Source organism: Sus scrofa, chromosome 7 (assembly GCF_054392235.1).
Source record: "Sus scrofa isolate SSC_HxYL_T2T_F1_AM1 chromosome 7, Sscrofa_HxYL_maternal_Yorkshire_Landrace_v2.0, whole genome shotgun sequence".
Classification (NCBI taxonomy): domain Eukaryota; kingdom Metazoa; phylum Chordata; class Mammalia; order Artiodactyla; family Suidae; genus Sus; species Sus scrofa.
The window spans coordinates 52,840,765-52,859,074 of record NC_139389.1 but is presented as its reverse complement, the minus strand read 5'-3'; the positions used below and the strand labels follow the sequence as shown (position 1 = coordinate 52,859,074).

The window sequence follows — 18,310 nt, the reverse complement described above, 5'->3', positions numbered from 1 at the left end:
AGTCATACAATAGCTAATAGTGCCAGGATAGGTTCTGAGAGAAGCAGCTGTCAGGCTAGGATGAAATGTGCAAAGTGTTTACTGGGAGAAATGCCTGTGAAGGTAAAGAGGAAGGAGCAGATGACAATGCAGGTCCAACCTGTGAAGGAGAAAGGGCAGCAAGAAGGATTCGACAGGAAGAGTCTCAGATTGCAGTATAGTTCCAGGAAATTTTCAACTAGGCTGTTGGAGAGTACTCAAGACAAACCCAATAAAGGAGTCCCATGTTTCGTAGGAAAGGCTTTCTTTAGTATCCTTGCTTGTTCATCAGTGGAACAGCTTTCTAGAAGCCTGACATCAGCACAAACTCAGTGGATCCAGAAGTCAGCAGCTGAGGCTGCAGGTCAGTTACACATCCTGCAGCAAGAAATCCAGGTGGGGCATTTTCATGACTACCACACCAACTAGGGACTTCCTGTGTGCCAGACACTGTGATTAAGTATTTGTAGGCATTATCTCATTTCACCATCACAAAAGTTTAATGGCATGGATATTATTATTTCCACTTTACGAGTGAAGAAACTGGGATGGCAAAAAGGTTAGAACTTGAGCAAGATCACGTATTTGGTAAATGAAAGCATTGGTACTCAAATGCAGGGAGTGAGCTCACACCCTTACGCCACACATAACCCATGGCTATAAAAGTTTGCATAAAGACAAGGACCACAATGCTCAGTATTCCCCATCTTCTAGCACTAACTCACACCCAATTAATTTGAAAACAAAGAACATATTAGACTTAGGAGTCAAGAATTTCTCAGCCTATACTAACCAAATATTTTACACTCTATACAGAATATTAGAGAAAGATAAACGATTGAAAAGTTATAAGAAAAATATTAAAATTGATGAATAGAATTACAGGGTAGAGATCCTACAAAATTCTTTTCTCAGATGATTTAATGTGTTACACTCTATATTTCAGTGTAAACATAGAAGAAAACCCTACTAGCTAAGAGACAATAGACTACAAGCCCTATTTCCATCTACATCTCAACTACTTATAGCTGGTGAGCATTCTCTTCATCAATCCCTAGATAAAAATGATTAAATGTCTCAAGGAGTTCCCATTGTGGCACAGCAGAAATGAATCTGACTAGGATCCTTGAGGATGCAGGTTCGATCCTTGGCCTTGCTTAGTGGGTTAAGGATCCAACGTTGCCATGAGCTGTGGTATAGGTTGCAGATGCAGCTCGGATCTGGTGTTGCTGGGGCTGTGGTGTAGGCCAACAGCTGTAGCTCCGATTCAATCCCTAGCCTGGGAACTTCCATATACTGCGAGTATGGCCCTAAAAAAAAAATTAAGTGTCATGGGATTCCAGAAAGATTCATTCCCCTCTTTCTTCCTTTCAGTTATCTGTTTTCTGCCACTCTATATATTTAGGGAGTAAAAAGATGGGTCATATAATTGATTCCAAAATATGTAACTGTATTCAAATTCAAATAGTATATCAAATAGACAACTGTCTGAAGAAATACAGAAGTACATGAAAAAACAGTTACAAAATTAAAAGAAAATGAAACTAACCAAGCAACAGAAAACAATTTTCTTTTTTCTTTCTTTCTTCTTTTTTTTTTTTTTTTTTTTTGGCTGCCCCATGGCATATGGAGTTCCTGGACCAGGAATCAGATCCAAAATTCAGTCAAAACCTAAGCAGCAGCTGTAGCAACACTGGATCCTTAACCCACTATGCCAGGTTGGGGATTGAACCTGCATCTCACCACTCCTACGATGCTGCCTATATTGTTGTGCCATAGCGGGAACTCCCAGAAAACAAATTTTCAAACCAAAATGCCCACATAGTCCATTTTAATATCAAGTGGCTTATAAAATACAGTGAAACATATGATTTTGCTTCTATGTGGAATATGGAAAACAAAACAAGTGAATAAACATAACAAAACAGAGACAGAGTTATAGATACAGGGAACAAGCAGATGACTGCCAGAGCAGAGAGGGGTGAGAGGAATGAGAGCAGCAAGTAAGGAAGATTAAATAGGTACAAACTTCCAGTTACAAAATAAATGAGTCATTGGTTTGAAATGTACAATGTTGGGAATATAGTTGATAATAACGTAATATCTTTGTATGATGACAGATGGTAACTAGACTTACTGTAATGACCATTCTGTAATGTATAAATATTCTGAATCACTGTCTTGTGCCCTGGAACTAACACAGGGTTGTAGATCAACTATACTTCGGAAATAAACAAATAAGGGTTCCCAGATGGGTTATCAAGTCAAGGATCCAGCATTGTCACTGCTCTGGCAAGGGTTCCGTCTCTGGCTAGGGAACTTCTGCATCCAGTGATGTGGCCCAAACAAAACAAAACAAATCTGAAAAAATGAAGCAAAAAACTCATAGAAAAAGAGAGAGATTTGTGATTACTAGAAGCAGGAAGGGTGAGGGGAAATTAGATGAATATAATCTAAAGGTACAAACTTTCAGTTGTAAGGAATAAGTACTAGGGATGTAACGTACGGTAGGGTAAAATATAATTTACACTGCTGTGTGTTATACATGAACGTCTTAAAGAGAGTGCATCCTGCAGGTTCTCATTACAAGGAAAAAACATCTTTTCTTTATCTTTAATGTTGTATCTATATGAGAGGATGGATGTTCCCTAAACTTATTGTGATCATCACGTGACGATGCATGTAAGTCAGATCGTTATGCTACACACCTTAAATTTACCAAGTGTTCTACATCAGTGATGCTTCCATAAAACTGGAAGGGAAAAAAAGATACAATGAAAAATAAACAAGTGATTTGTTTCAATTTTTGTGCAGAAGCAAAAGAACCTTTGCAAAATGTAACAAAGCAACAAGAGGAAAGCAGCTCAGGCAATAAGCAGGGTAGCCCAGGACTCCAAACCACTTCACATATCATAAATTCCAGATGTTTTAAGGAAATGGTTCATTGAGCAGAATTTAGTTTCTGAAGTAGGCAACCCTGCAGGACTACTAGGACAGGTGTATGTGTGTGTGTGTATGTTGGGGAGGGGGAAAACTGGGATAAAATGAAAGGACAGAATTTTGCTTTTTTAAAAATCTGTGAATTTAAACGTGTGTACTTACCAGTTTATGGGATCCTATAGATCTCCTAATTTTCCTGCTGGTGAGTATTTTTTTTTTCAAACATTGTTAACCCATTCAAGTTTCTTTGCCTTTTTTACTTTTAAGTATTACTGGCAAAGAACAACCATTGCAAACTGAATTGGGCCATTAGTGACTTTAGCAACCTACTGATGCAAAGAGATTCCCCTGTTCCTTTTGCCACCAATAAAAGGTAAGGCTAGTTGGTGTAAGGAGTGGAAAGGAAATTCTTAGCAACATTTTAACTGACATCTCCACTTATCCCACCACTCCCAGAAACATGAGGTTCATATCATTTCTTTTTAGCAGAGCTCTAAATTGGAAGATTTGGTTCATAGCCCCCCTAGCCTCAATCCTAAAACTCTCCTAATTATAGTAGGTTGCAGATTCATAGGAAAAGATGAAATGAGATTGAGATTGAAAAAAGCCTATAAAACATTATTTTGATGTAAAGTTGTGCAATATCAAACCCCAATTTTTGTTGTCTCTAAAATGCTACCGTTGTTTTTATTCTTAGCTTTGTGGCAGGTAGTTGGTGTGTGACCAAACATTAACACAAAACTTTCCTATAAAGACTAGTATTGGTGTCTGCATTTGAGGATATGTGAGCAGAAACCAGCCCTTTGGATTCAGAGGGTGGAGAAAGACTATTTTAATGAAAGCGCCTTTTAAATACAAGCACTTATTTATTTATTTATTTATGCTTTTTAGGGCCACACCCACGGCATATGGAAGTTCCCAGGTTAGGGGTCAAACCGGAGCTGTGGCTGCAGGCCTACACCACAGCCACAGCAACTCAGGATCTGAGTCTTGTCTGCGACCTACACCACAGTTCACGGCAACACCGGATCCCCAACCCACTGAGGGAGGCCTGGGATCGAACCCACATCCTCATGGATCCTAGTTGAGTCCATTAACCACTGAGCCACGATGGGAACTCCACAAGTCCTCTTTTATTTGATTTATTTATTTATGTATTTTTTTTGTCTTTTCTAGGGCTGCTCCCGTGGCATCTGGAGATTCCCAGGCTAGGGGTCTAATCAGAGCCGTAGCCACTGGCCTAGGCCAGAGCCACAGCAACGAGGGATCCGAGCTGTGTCTGCGACCTACACCACAGCTCATGGCAATGCCGGATCCTTAACTCACTGAGTGAGGCCAGGGATCAAACCCGCAACCTCATCGTTCCTAATTGGATCTGTTAACCACTGAGCCACAACAGGAACTCCAAGTCCTCTTTTGAATAGATGAGTCATGCGAGTCTTTGTTAATGTTGTTGATGTCAAGATTTACTGCCTTTGAGTTTAAAAAACTCTAAAATGTCACTTTGTAGTAAGTTAAATTCAAACAAATGACTCTATAGAAATAACATGAAAATATCATAGGGGCCTGATATTTTATGTGATAATTATTATCATAATCATCTACAGACCTCACACTCTCTGGACCGAGTATCTGCAGTGCACATTCAATATTTGAGAACTTATTTTGAGAAGAGGGTTATTCCTACTTATGCAAAAATCTGACAGAGTTTTACTAATGACTTGATCAAGCATCCCAAGAAACTATAACAATAGGGCACATATTCCCAATGATGAAGATTGTACTCAATTTAAATACAAGATGAATATTAATAGGATGCTTTGTTCCCTTTCAAATGCCTTCCCTGTTTTACTCTCTTTCTTGGGTCAGTGGTCTTTAAGCTGAGTTCTGAATAGTTTGTATAATCTCATCTTTTGTAGAATTATGCATAAAATCCATACGCATCCTATGAGACTCCCTAGAATAAACTATATTAATTCTGATTAATTCTTGTATTTGCTGAAAGGCTCTTTCCCTTGTTATGCCGCATGCATTCAACTATGGGAAATGGGAATGCTTTAAAATACCACATTCTGGCGTGAAGTGTTTTGAAAATCTTTGGGGGACATTACTTTGCCTTTAATAACAAGTCCAAAATCGTGCCTACTGGGCCTTTCCACTGGAAACAAAGATTGTATATTGCTATAAAGAAAAACCAGTATTGTCATCTGGCTGATGTCTGTCAAATGGAGAAAGCTCTGTTGCATAGGAAAGAGGAGCAGGAGGAACAGGAGAAAATAGGCATTCAAAGGTGAGAACTATCTTTTTTTCCCTGGAAGATATATTTTTTTTAAGACAACAAGAAGAAAGCATTTTATTTTTCAGTCCCTCTCTCCCCAGGCTTTACAAAACGTGGATGCTCTGTTGTCAAGTTGGAAAATTAGAGCTATGATTACCTTAAAAAAGTTTTGCTTGTCAGAATTTCTTCTCAGCATGTAAAACACCTCTTTGTAGTGTCTCGTGCCACTATTTCACTTCTGTAAGACATACCGTGGAGAACATCTTGTCCAAAAGAGTCAGCATCAATGCCTTTCCTACCAGGCCAGTTGATTCTGGGAACTCTCCATTTTATTTTCCATTGGGCAAATCTTTGCTACTTTTTGGAGGATTGCAAATGTAATTTGATTTTGAAATACCCAAAAAAGACACAGAACTGTATGGATTTAGGACTGGTTCTACAAAACAAATTGCAATTCAGTGGGTACAAGTGCCTGGTAATACGCTTAAGGGCATGCCAATAAAATATAGTCTCTAAAAGGTCTGGCCACAAAGAAGTATATAAAACCATATTTCAAGATGAATAGTTGACAGTGAATGAAAAATGACTAACAATATGGTAGTTTTACTAGAAAAAAGCAAAATATGAAATAGGTATGTTTTCCTTTAAAAAAATTTTTTTTGAAATGTAGTTGATTTATAGTGTGTTAGTTTCAAATGTACAGCAAAGTGACTCAATTTATATATATATATATATAAATACTAAGATTTATATATATGTAAACTCTTATCTCTCTTTTTTTATACACACACACACACACACGATTCTTTTCCATTATAGGTTATTACAAGATATTGAGTTCCCTGTGCTATACAGTAGGTCCTTGTTGGTTACCTCTTTTATATATGGTAGTATGTATACATTAATCCCAAACTCCTAATCTATCCCTCCACCTCCCTTTCCCCTTTGTTAACCATAAATTTGTTTTCTATGACTGTGAATCTATTTCTGTTTTATAAATAAATTTATTTGTTCATTTTTTTAGATTCCCACATAGAAACAATATTATGTGGTATTTTCTTTCGCTTTTTGGCTTACTTCACTTAGTATGATAATCTCTTGATCCATCCATGTTGCTGCAAATGGCATAATTTCATCCTTTTTTAAGGCTGAGTAATAGTCCATAGTATATATATACCATACCTTCTTTATCCATTTATCTGTCTATGGACACTTAAGTTGCTTCCATGTCTTGGCTATTGTGAATGGTGCTGAATAGGTAAGGTTTCTCTCCAGCAGCTCCCAGTATCTCTATCACTTCAAAGTTTCCCTTTTGAGTAGTGCCACAGCAAATCCAGCTTCCCATAAAATTCATTGTCTCTGCCCTCCATATTAAAATCTGATTTCAGAAATACAGTCTACTCAAAGACTCTAAAAACTGGTATATGAAGTAAGGCATTATTTAAAGACATGGTTCTACCCCTTACTTAGCTATGTGTCTTACTTAGCTATGTGTCCTGTTGTGTGCTGCTAAATGTCTAACAACAGACTTCCCAGGGAAAAAAAGTTCTAAGTGTATGATTTCCTTGGTGTGTATAGTCCTATCATGCCTAGTGTCAAACTAGCAACATAATGTGCTTAATGTAAAATCAAAAAGCAGTGTGGACAATTGGGTCTCACGACCTGGTAGGAGCTGGCTGTATCACATTACTGCCTGCAACAGATGTATCACTGTTCTCTTTTTTCTCTTCTGTAAAACTGAAATAATAATGTTTATCTCACACAAATAGTTGAAAGGATTAAATGGCCAAAAATATTAGTACTCTCATTTATCATAGAAATGTATTAAGATTAGAGACCAATGTTGAAAACCCATTTAAATTCCTACCCAACATTTCACTAATGCCCAGATAGGGAAGGAGTATCCATCATGCTTATGAGTATACAAAGCTAGGAAGAATAATTGACAGAATGGAATATAGATTGTAAGTAAAAAAAAAAAAAAAAAAAAAAAAAAAAAAAGGACTTTTGAAAGATTTGAATTTTGTCTGTGTAACAATAGAAAATGTACTGGTAACATCAATATATACACATGCAACTAAAAAAATAAAACAAATGAATGTTAAACAGGTGAAGAATACATTGGAAACGGAGGCTTCAGATAAGACTCTTATCTTTGGTTATGTAATTGATATGGTGTCAGCAAATCTTACAAACTGAGGCTAAATTGAGGCAGGTTAAGAGTAAGACTTTCTCTCTTAATTAATGGTGGCCAGCACACTTAGAAAAAAAATCTGCCTTTGGTTCTAATCATCAAATATTAAGAATAAATCAGAAACACACATCCCATGAGAAGGAGATTGACAAGATTCAGACCAGACTTAAAATGTATATTAACTGAAGGGATTACAGATTTCTAGCTTGGATAAATAAAGATGTAATTAAAATGTGATTGCTAGCTTTAAGTATGTGAAAGTTCATCATATATAGTTTTAAAGATAAAAAACAGCATCAGAAATTTTCAGGAAAATAAATTTGACTTCAGTGTAAGAACTTTCTAACAATGAAGGTATCTTCAGTGGGATACTGGGTTTTCCAAAATGATTGCTGGTCAAGACAGAAAATACATGATCAGATGTGAGAAGAATGGCACTCAAGGATGAGAAGCCTGGTTGTATTTCATGCCATCAAACATTCTTTCAGCTGTAAGTTGTTGCATTTTTGAGTTTCCGTTTTTAGAGATAATTGGGAAAAAAAGAGAATATTTACTAAAGTCTTATGGTGGAGGTCAACCTTGAAAACTTTCAAAGTTAATTTGTCACCATAATTTCAAAACTGTTAAAACATCAGCATGAAAAATCAAGGGACTAAAAATGTGACCAAAAGCCAACTACTTTAGAACAGCAAATGGAAGAGCTTGGTTGCTGGGGAAGGTAAACAGCGAGAGAAGCGTTACCATTGAGTGGTGAGCGGAATTTTACAACATCGTGGGTTTACTGTTATCTTTATTCAGCTGATGACAGTTATGACATTGGACGTTATTATAAAAAGAGTTATTTTATCCACACAAACTATGGGCCAAGACTGGGTCATTTCAATACACACATTCAGATCTCTGAAGAATGATGCATGTTTACTGATCATTTCCTGGTCCCTCCTTATGAGGGTTATTTTATTTTATTTTTTATTACTTTTTAATTACTATTATCTTTTTTGTCTTTTTGCCTTTTCTAGGGCCGCTCCCTCGGCATATGGCGGTTCCCAGGCTGGGGTCTAATCAGAGCTGTAGCTGCCAGCCTACACCACAGCCACAGCAATGTGGGATCTGAGCCGCATCTGTGACCTATACCACAGCTCACGACAATGCTGGATCCTTAACCCACTGAGCGAGGCCAGGGATTGAACCCTCAATCTCTTGGTTCCTAGTCGGATTCGTTAACCACTGAGCCAAGATGGGAACTCCTATGAGGGTTATTTTAAAAACACCCAATGTATGCTTACAGTTTGAGTAATACTTGATCTGGGCACATATTTGACTTTTAGTTATCTATTACATATTTCAAAGAAACTAACATTTTCTGCTACCATTGCTCTACTCTAGATCCACACAAGTCCTTGGCTTCTTTCCCTTTCCTAAATGGATGCTGAAACCAGCTAGGTTTTTCAGAATGAAACCTTGGTTTCATGGAGTAAGTATACTTTTTCTGTTACCTTTTAATACTGAATTAGTTATCTTTGTCATAGGCCAGTCTTAAATTCGGAGATGGGTTTCCTGAGGAAGAGGCCTTGGAAAACAGCAACTGGATATGTGAAGATGTTTTATTTGCTAATCCCTTAAAGGTGGTGTCTGCCCATTGTGCTTTGCCCGAGTGTGCAACAACAACCCTGGGGTAAATGGTAGGGTTATCTACAGCTATCTCAGGCATGGTCTTCCAAGGACTGCCACAAGTTTTTGATTTTGGGATTAAAGCCCTGTGTCCTAAATGCTGGAAGTTTGAAATGTCTCTGAAGGCTTAATCAGGACGTGTTGCAGGGGCTGTGTCTGAGGCTGTTGGAAAAGATCACCTGCACCCTTGTGGCCTGATTATCTGGGATGTAGGGTGAACCCAAAGTGAACAATAAAAATTATACAACCATTGACCATTGGTTGCTTATTGCCCCCAATTTGGTGCTGATGAAGGTTTTTTTGGTCCAAATATATATTACTGGAATGTCTCTCCAACTGGGCTATTTACATTGAAAAGTGGTAAACTTCTGAGCTTAAGATTCCTTCCCTAAATATTTCTGTTAGACTAGACTTCTAATCTCTGTTATCAATGATTAATGTGACAAATATGAAGGTTCACCAAATTCGAGCACACAAACGAGCCAAGTGAAGTACCAAAATCTTAAATTCTATCCTCTCAAGACTTGTAATAGGCTACCAGATTCTTTTATCTGACAAACCAGCTTTTACTCAATGGGTTAAACTCCCAACTCTACTAGTTTTCCAAAGTCCCAGTGGGCATTTTTCCAATTGCTCAGTCTTTCTTGCCAACTTCAAAAGCTGCTTCCTTCTCCTCACTGGTATGGGTTTTACTGATTGGAATAGGTTGGGGACATTGTGACTTAGCTGGCCATCATAAGTTCAGCAAAACTCTTCCTCTCTCTCTCTCTCTTTTTTTTTTTTTTTTTTTTTTAAGAGCTGCACCCACAGCATTTGGAAGTTCTCAGTCTAGGGGTTGAATTGGAGCTATAGTCTCCAGCCTTCACTAGAGCCACGGCAATGCTGGATCCAAGCCACATGTGTGGTATAGCCTCCAACCTACACCACAGCTCACAGCAATGCCAAATCCTTAACCCACTGAGGAAGACCAGGGATCAATCCTGCATCCTCGTTACCACTGAGCCACAATGGGAACTTGGAGTTCGGCAAAACTCTTTAGTTTCTTTTTCCACTGCTTTTCTGTAAGGCCACCTGTATCAATGACTATACTTCCTGATGACTGGCAGCCCTATTATCTGCAATTCTCATAAGCACTTATTTGAAAGTCTTCAGTATTTCAGGCAGTTTCCAAATCATTGCTAATCTTGACAAGGATGCTTCAAAGGCATTGGTGGGATTTTATATCAGCTTCTGTATCTTTTCCCCATTTTACTCATGCCTTTGACAGAATCTCAGGGATGAATTTAGTCAGATTTTAAAGACTTTTTCTTGCAGGGATGAACAACATTCCCTGTGATAAATCTTAGAAAATGATATCTATCTGTTAAATTAATAAATGGGTGGATGGATGAATAAATTGTGTACTTTTTAAAATACTAACATGCTTTATGGAATCTTCTTTGCAGACCATATGCAAGTGAATTCTTATAGGTACTCACTAGAGTATCCTACAGTGCCCTGTGGAAGACAGCCTTAAAGATGGTCCTCAATGATCCCCGCCTCCTGGTATTTACACGCTTGTGTCGTTCTTTCCCACATTTGTTCAGCACTGATGGTATTCAGTGGCCTAAGGCAGAGTGGTGATAACTCACTTCTGAGAATAGGATGTAAAAGACACTGTGGCTCCACCTTGAGCATTTGGCCTCTCCTCTCAGATGATTCCGTCTGGGAAAAGTCAGCCGCCATGCGGAAGAACCCTCTGGAAAAGCCCACAAGGCAAAAATGGAAGTTTTCTGGAAACAACTAGAGAACTGAGACCATCTGACAGCATCCAACATAAGTAGGATATCTTAGAAAGAGCTCCTCCAATGGTAAAGACACTCAGTTCTTCCAGTGATAAAACGCCAGCAGATAGCTTCACTCTAACTTCAGGAGTGACCTTAAGCCAGAACCATCCTGTAAGATACTTCTAGGTTTCTGACATCAGACACTGGGCGAGATAAGACATGTTTGTTGCTTTATACTGCTAAGGTTGGGGATGTTTTTTATGCAGCTGCAGATAACTAATACTAATACATCATGTATCTGATGAATCAGAGTATCCAGACAGTAGGGCCCATGAAACTTCACCGTTAGTGAAAAGTGAAGATGATGATGATACCTTTGCATCTTGGCATTGGAGAAGCAGGCTGTTCTTAGTGTTTTTTAAGCTCTGAATAACTGGTGATATCCACTCTTCACTAATTCACTACTAAATATCCTTGATCTTTTAACATGTAAATAGCTTTAGTTTCTTCTTCATGCTTTCTATTATAGTGCCTAAGGACTTCTTAAATTTTGTGTGTCGTGATGGTTCTTCATTTCTTAATCTAACTTTTGAGAGTAGAATTATATTGCGTTGGTTAGATTTAGACATCTGTAGCTTAATGTGGTTTTCAGAATGACTCCTGAAGGTTGATTACAATTACTTGCTCTGTCTCTTTAAATCTAACCATCAAAATTAAAGAAAACTCGCTTTACCATCATTACTTGGATGAACAGGAATACTCAGACTTCTTTCTCTCCAGTCCACTTTTCTTTCCCAAAGCATGGGACCCAACTCTCTAAGATCAAAGAAAATCTTTTCTTTTTTTTTCAAAGCTAGCAAGCCATTAATATCCATCTCTGTAAAGTAATCCAAATGAATATTTCAAAAGTGACTTGTATAATTAGCAGAATTTCACAACAGTGTCAGCATTCATCTGAGGACTGTCTGTAGGGGAGTCAGAGGAGCCCGGGGTGGGAGCCGTAGGCAGCAGTGACTCGGTAGAGTTGCCTTCGTTTCTCTGAATTGAGGCTGCTTTATTTCGGAATTGAACATGGCTTTTTTTTTTTTCTTTGTGAAACAGGAATTAATTAGAAACTCTAAAGAGTCACTTTGTAAATTCTGCATATTTTGAGAATGAATGTTATCCCCATCACCTTGGGTTTATAACCGCATCGTAGAAGTCAAAAGCCCTGCTTTATTACCCACTTCCCTCGTATCAGCCAGGGTTCACTCCTGAAAGCAGACCCAATAGGAGAAGAAAAGAATAAGGAATTGATTATAGGGTCCTACACTTTCACGGAAGGCCCTGGAGATATAAGGGTTCACACATAATGTTGAAGGATCTGAAAAATATATCACTTACCAGCACAACTGGAACACTGTTAAGTGTTGACAGGTCAGAGATTATAGCCAGACCCATGGGAAATCCTACAGAAGGCTGGTGGCTCCTTGTACCTCCTGCCTCTCTGAGTTCAGAGCTAAGTGTCTGGTGATGGGTCTGTGGTTGCTGTTGGTCAACAAGGACAGATGTAAGGAAGGAAGCTGGATTGGAAGTGAGGAGAGGATAATCAGGTGGACTGTCACCATATTTGCGTATCTGTTTGTCACTGCACCTGACCCCAACATGCTCAGAGTAATGTTAGCAGCTTCACTCCAGCCTTTGGCCAGTTCCCTTTTGGCCCACTTTAAGCTATACCCACATAGAGAAAGATCCTGGGAAACATAATTTCCAAAGTAACAGAAATGACAATAGAACAATCCAACACTACCACCTTCCTACCAAAACATGAAGCCGTCATGTTTATTTTGAAATTTGTGATTTATGATGTAAAATAAGGGTAAGATCGCTGGCTTTAGCGTCAAGAGACTCAGACTGTAATCTTATCTCTTTTTTTTTTGTTTCTTTTTTTTATTGAAGTATAGTCGCTGTATAATGTTATCTAAGTTACAGGTATATAAAAAGTGATTCACAGTGTTTAAAGGTTACATTGATTAATTAATAGTCATTATAAAATATTGACTCTATTCCCTATGTTGTACAATATATCCCTGTAACTTAATTTATACCTAATAGTCTTTACATTGGCTCCCCTCCCCCGATCCCTCTCGCCACTGTAACCTCTAGCTTGCTCTTTATGAATTTGCTTTTTAACTAACTTCATGAGTTTAGTATCCTTACTTTCCTTCCGTGGGCCTCAGTTTTCTCATTTTTATAGGTGGTGTTAGGAGGGGTATAGTGAACCAAGGAACTTCTAAAATAACTTCTATTTATGATGCTCTGGTATTTCTATAAATTTCCTTTTGAAAAATTAGACATTCTTTTCCAGTTTTTCTTGCTCTTATATTCTGTGGTTCAAAGAAGCAATTCATATCTAATAGAGCTCTCCTTATTTCTAAAGCACTAAATTGTTCTAAATTGTTCTATCAACCCCTGTAAAAATCATCTGCATTCAGTTATGTAGGTAGAAGCAAAGATACACTGAAGCCTACTTTCTTACATTATGTCTTAAACATTTTGTGGGTCAAGAACTAGATGCCTCAAAGAAATGCATGTGTTACTCAGAAGCCTAGAAGGACAGTCACCTTGGCTATGCATTACAAGAATATGAGGATGTTTAAAAAATTCTGATTTCAGAATCCTGCCACTAGAGGTTTTGATTTAATTGATCTAGAGAGAAACTCTGGCATCATTAATTTGTTTTTTTAAGCTCCCTGGGCAGTTCTAAAGTCCACTCAGCATTGAGAATCACTAAATTAGATGCTCTGATAGAAATACAAGACTAATTTTATTTGTCAATAGCTGTTTATAAAAACAACCTCTTCAGATTCAAGATAGATGATTCCCTTCTGTGTAAGTGGAGGTCTGAGATTCTTAGGAAAGACGGTTCTTGCCCACCAGCTACATCAGTGGGTCTGCTTGTGCCTGCTTTCTATATTGTAACACACCTGAGTAGAATTCTCTAACAACAGTTTTCACATACAATGGAAATGAAAGGGCCCAAATCAACATTACGAGAAGATCACATACTCAGTATTTAAGTAGTAGAAATACAATTGTCAGATTCTTACCCTGCCTCTGTTGGTTCCACTGCTGCTATTCTTTTGTCTTCAGTTTATTTTGTGTAGTTATATTTGCAGGCTTATGCTTTGGTTAACACTATTGAGTGGGAAGCTCTTCTTTTGCACCCTGTCCTAAATACACATTGATGAGCTGTAGATGATTCAGATGCTATACTAATCCGAGCATCATTTTCTGCACTTCCTCTTTAGCCTTCATTGTCCTTAAAGGCAGACCTCATGCCCTCATAATACCTAATTTTATCTTAGTTGCAGCCACAAGGCTCTTGATCTTACTGGCAATATTTGTTCCTGGCCCCACTGGCCTTTTTGGTTCAAGTGACTCTGCTTTCAGTAACTAGTCGAGCCTTAGCTTGGTTTTAATAATTCTTATAGTCTTGACTTTCAGCATGCATATGAGATAGACATAATCTTGAGAACATAAGCTTGAGGAGGAAGAAATAATTCCTTGGTGTATGGTTAGATGTTCTCCAAGAAGTAATAAGCTCATTTTTGTTCTCCATTTTTAATTTTTCCCTTGGCTTTATTTTAAAAAATTCTACCTATTCTCATAGTGGTTTGGCAAAAGTAAAATATACAAAAGTTTATTGCCTTCAAATTGATACTCTTCATGCACAGAAAATTTGTTCAGTCCTTCCAGGTTTATATCTATTTAACCAAATATACTAGACAGCAGTTTATAAATTATTCTTAAAGGCCTTAAGATTTAGAGCTTGAATTATGAGAAGATGACCAAATACAACACATCCTCAAAGTGTCACTACTTTGCTGGCAATAGTGAAGATGAGTATTACAGTAAAAGTATCTTTTATGTCTACCCTTTTGGGATTCACACCCAGCAGCATGTGAATGGTCAATGTGTTTGTTTCTCTTTTCAATCTGACTCTATGCTGGGCTATTAGGCCAGCCCATCAGAAGCATGTGTAATCATATGAGGCCATGGCATTGAAAGGGATGTATAGACTGTAAATGGTTAACAGAGCCAATAATTAAAATAATAATTAGCAGAGACTTATGATCTGTCAATCATGCATCCAAGAACTTTATGTATATTAAATAATTTAATCTTTAAAGCAATCTTATGATGTAGATGCTCACCTTTTACATCCAGGAACTGATCCAAAACACATTACCAAGTGTAGCTGCAGTGTAAACCTGGAAAGAATACATGCAGTGTCCAAATTATTAATCAGTTCATGCCACCAGTATTTCATCCATCCATTATTCCTTCCATCCATCCATCTATTCATCCATTCATGAAACGATGTTCTGCCTTGGCAGTAATGGTACACTCTCTACCAAAATGTGCTTGTTATCCTGTTTGTTTTTGCACTTGCATTGTTTATCCTTCTCTGCTCTACTTCATACTATATATTGGAAGTAAAAAAACAAAAACAGAAACAAAAAACAAGCAGTTCATATCATCTAGATTCTTTCACTGGATAAGCTTCTTAGAGTAAGCCAATGAAAACTTTCAGCAGGAGATAAGATGATGGAGGAGAGGAAAGCCCAGTATTTCTTCCCCACCAGTCCTTTCTTCAGGGCTTTGTCTCTGGGCATAGCTGTATTCCTCCATGATGACTGTCTTTTCACAGTGGCCCCCTCCTCCACGGTTCTAATTCTCAACTGTTTGTTGGCTCATTGGACTTGTGTAGTTTAGTCTGAACTGTGTTATTTAAAAATGGTCATTTTAAAATTGGGTGACTTACACATTCTCACCTCTCTTGAAAAATCAAAGTTCTGGCAATACAGAGTCCTCTATGACCATAAGATGAAAAGCAGCTGGTGCTGATTTGAAGCCACGTTCTCATCCTCTCTTCCACCTACTTTATCACCCTCCTGAGTGATTTGAGATTGCCACCCTAGCTCTTATCAGCTGGACTTGAATTGTAAAACCAGAGCAGCCATTATGCTGTTCTGACACAGGGAAGCAGAATGAGAGAATATGAAGTTGGCAGAGATGGAGAAAAGAGTTCCTTTCTGGTTTCAGGTTCTCAGGTCTAATTCATCCAGTTACAATGGAAAAAGTAAGATTTCAGAACTGCAAAGGATTAGCATTGTTTAGAGGAGAGTTTTCTTCTAATTATTAGAGTCAAGTGTTGGGTTTGGAGAGTAAAAATTTAGGACAAAGTCATAAATGCAGAATCATGATTTTATACATTGTATAAACACCTCCTACAGCTCAATACCAAAAAAACGAACAACCCCATCAAAAAATGGGCAGAAGGTCTAAACAGACACTTCTCCAAAGACACACGGATGGCCAAAAAACACAGAAAAGATGTTCAACATCACTCATTATTAGAGAAATGCACATCAAAACCACTATGAGGTACCACCTTACACCGGCCAGAATGGCCATCATCAAAAAGTCTATAAACAGGAGTTCCTGTCATGGCACAGCGGAAATGAATCCAACTAGGAGTCATGAGGTTGAGGGTTCCATCCCTGGCCTTGCTCAGTGGGTTAAGGATCTGGCATTGCTGTGAGCTGTGGTGTAGGTCACAGACATGGCTTGGATCTGGCGTTGCTGTGGTGTAGGCCAGTGGCTAAAGCTCTGATTCAGCCCCTAGCCTGGGAACCTCCATATGCTTCAGGTGCAAAAAGACAAATAAATAAATAAATAAATAAATAAGTCTACAAACAATAAGTGCTGGAGAGGATGTGGAGAAAAAAGAAACCCTATTACACTGTTCGTGGGAATGTAAATTGGTGCAACCACTGTGGAAAACAGTATGGAGATGCCTCAGAAAACTAAAAATAGAACTACCATTTGATCCAGCAATCCCACTCCTGGGCATCTATCCAGAGAAAACCACGACTGTTGAAAAGACACATGTACACCAATATTCACTACAGCACTACATGCAATAGCCAAGACATGGAAACAACCTAAACGTCCATTGACAGAGGAGTGAATAAAGAAGATGTGATACATATACACAATGGAATATTACTCAGCCATAAAAAAGGAAAGAAGGAAAGAAATAATGGCATTTGCAGCAACATGGATGGACCTAGAAATTATCATGCTAAGTGAAGTCAGTCAGACAATGAAACACCAATATTAAATTCTATCACTTTCATGTAGAATCTAAAAAAAAGACACAATGAACTTCTCTGCAGAACAGATACCGACTCACAGACTTTGAAAAACTTATGGTTTCCAAATGAGACAGGTTGGAGGGTGGGGACATGCACTGAGGGCTTGGGATGGAAAGGCTGTAAAATTTGGTTGTGATGATTGTTGTACATCTGTAAATGTAATAAAATTCATTAAGTAATTAAAAACCACAACAAAAAAAACCCCAAAAGCTTAAGATTTAAACTTTAAAAATATTCTTTCAGAGATAAATAAAAATTCTTTTCTGGGTACAGATATTTGTTAGATTGGGCATTTAAAATAAGACTTCAAAGTCTAAAACTTAATAGAATCTTAAGTGCATTTTGTCCTGCTAGTTCCCAAGCTATATAGTTTCCTGTTTTTTTTTTTTTTAATTAACCCATACTCTTTATTTTTTTCATAGTAAGTTAGTGGCAGGAATATTCATCTTCTTTATAAGGTTATGGCATTGATTTCAATTGTATTAAGAAAAAGCAAAACAAAATCTGCAAAAATTTTCTATTAGAAATGAGATACCAATTACAGCAAGACTAACTTACTCGTAATTTTGCATTTAACGTTTTCCTGAAATAATGTATAGCAAGATTCTTACCAATATGTTCATTTTAAATATGTTCTTTATGGGGGGGGAGGGAGAAAAATGGGCCACAAGACACATTATAAAACTTGCTTCACTTTTAGCTTTAATTTTGTTTCCTTGAAAAAGACTATAAAACTTAGAGATATTTGAAATTCCCATAATTCTTTAGATGTAAATTATTTTACATTTTTCTCCTTGGGAGATTCTTCCTAATTTACCAGCTTTTAATGACGTAAGAAGCAAACAGCCGACTTGAGTGTTGATTTGTTTTGATTAATGCAGTCTCCCCATTACAACTTCTCACGGCTCTTCATTTTATGGTAAACACTTGCTAATAATATGAATGATTCCTGTTTGACATTTGGAATCTCAGAACCCATAGACAAGGGAAGGAAAGTGACATGCTCAGTAAGCCAGAGTAGGCTCAATAATCTACCATACAAATAAAGATACAAGATAAAGAACAAATTGCTTTACTCTTAGATGCCTCTCAGTTCTTAAGAGCAGAGCAAACATTATGTGGACAACACCGTGAAATGGAATGAGGTGTGATGAGTGGATTCTCAGCAGAAGAGCTGTGTGAAATAAACTCTATGACCAGAGATCTTAAATAAGAGTGAAACTGACAGAGTTCCCATGGT

General features: G+C 37.7%; 1 long non-coding RNA gene across 1 annotated transcript in view; it reads left to right on the top strand.

Annotated features, from left to right (window-relative positions):
- LOC146401582 (uncharacterized) overlaps positions 1-17,271 on the top strand; it is a 40,079-nt gene extending 22,808 nt beyond the window's left edge. The window contains exons 3-4 of the long non-coding RNA XR_014811486.1: positions 8,817-8,904; positions 10,547-17,271. This is a non-coding gene — a long non-coding RNA (uncharacterized LOC146401582). The remainder of the gene's footprint in view (positions 1-8,816; positions 8,905-10,546) is intronic.
- The last annotated feature ends 1,039 nt before the right edge of the window (positions 17,272-18,310 follow it).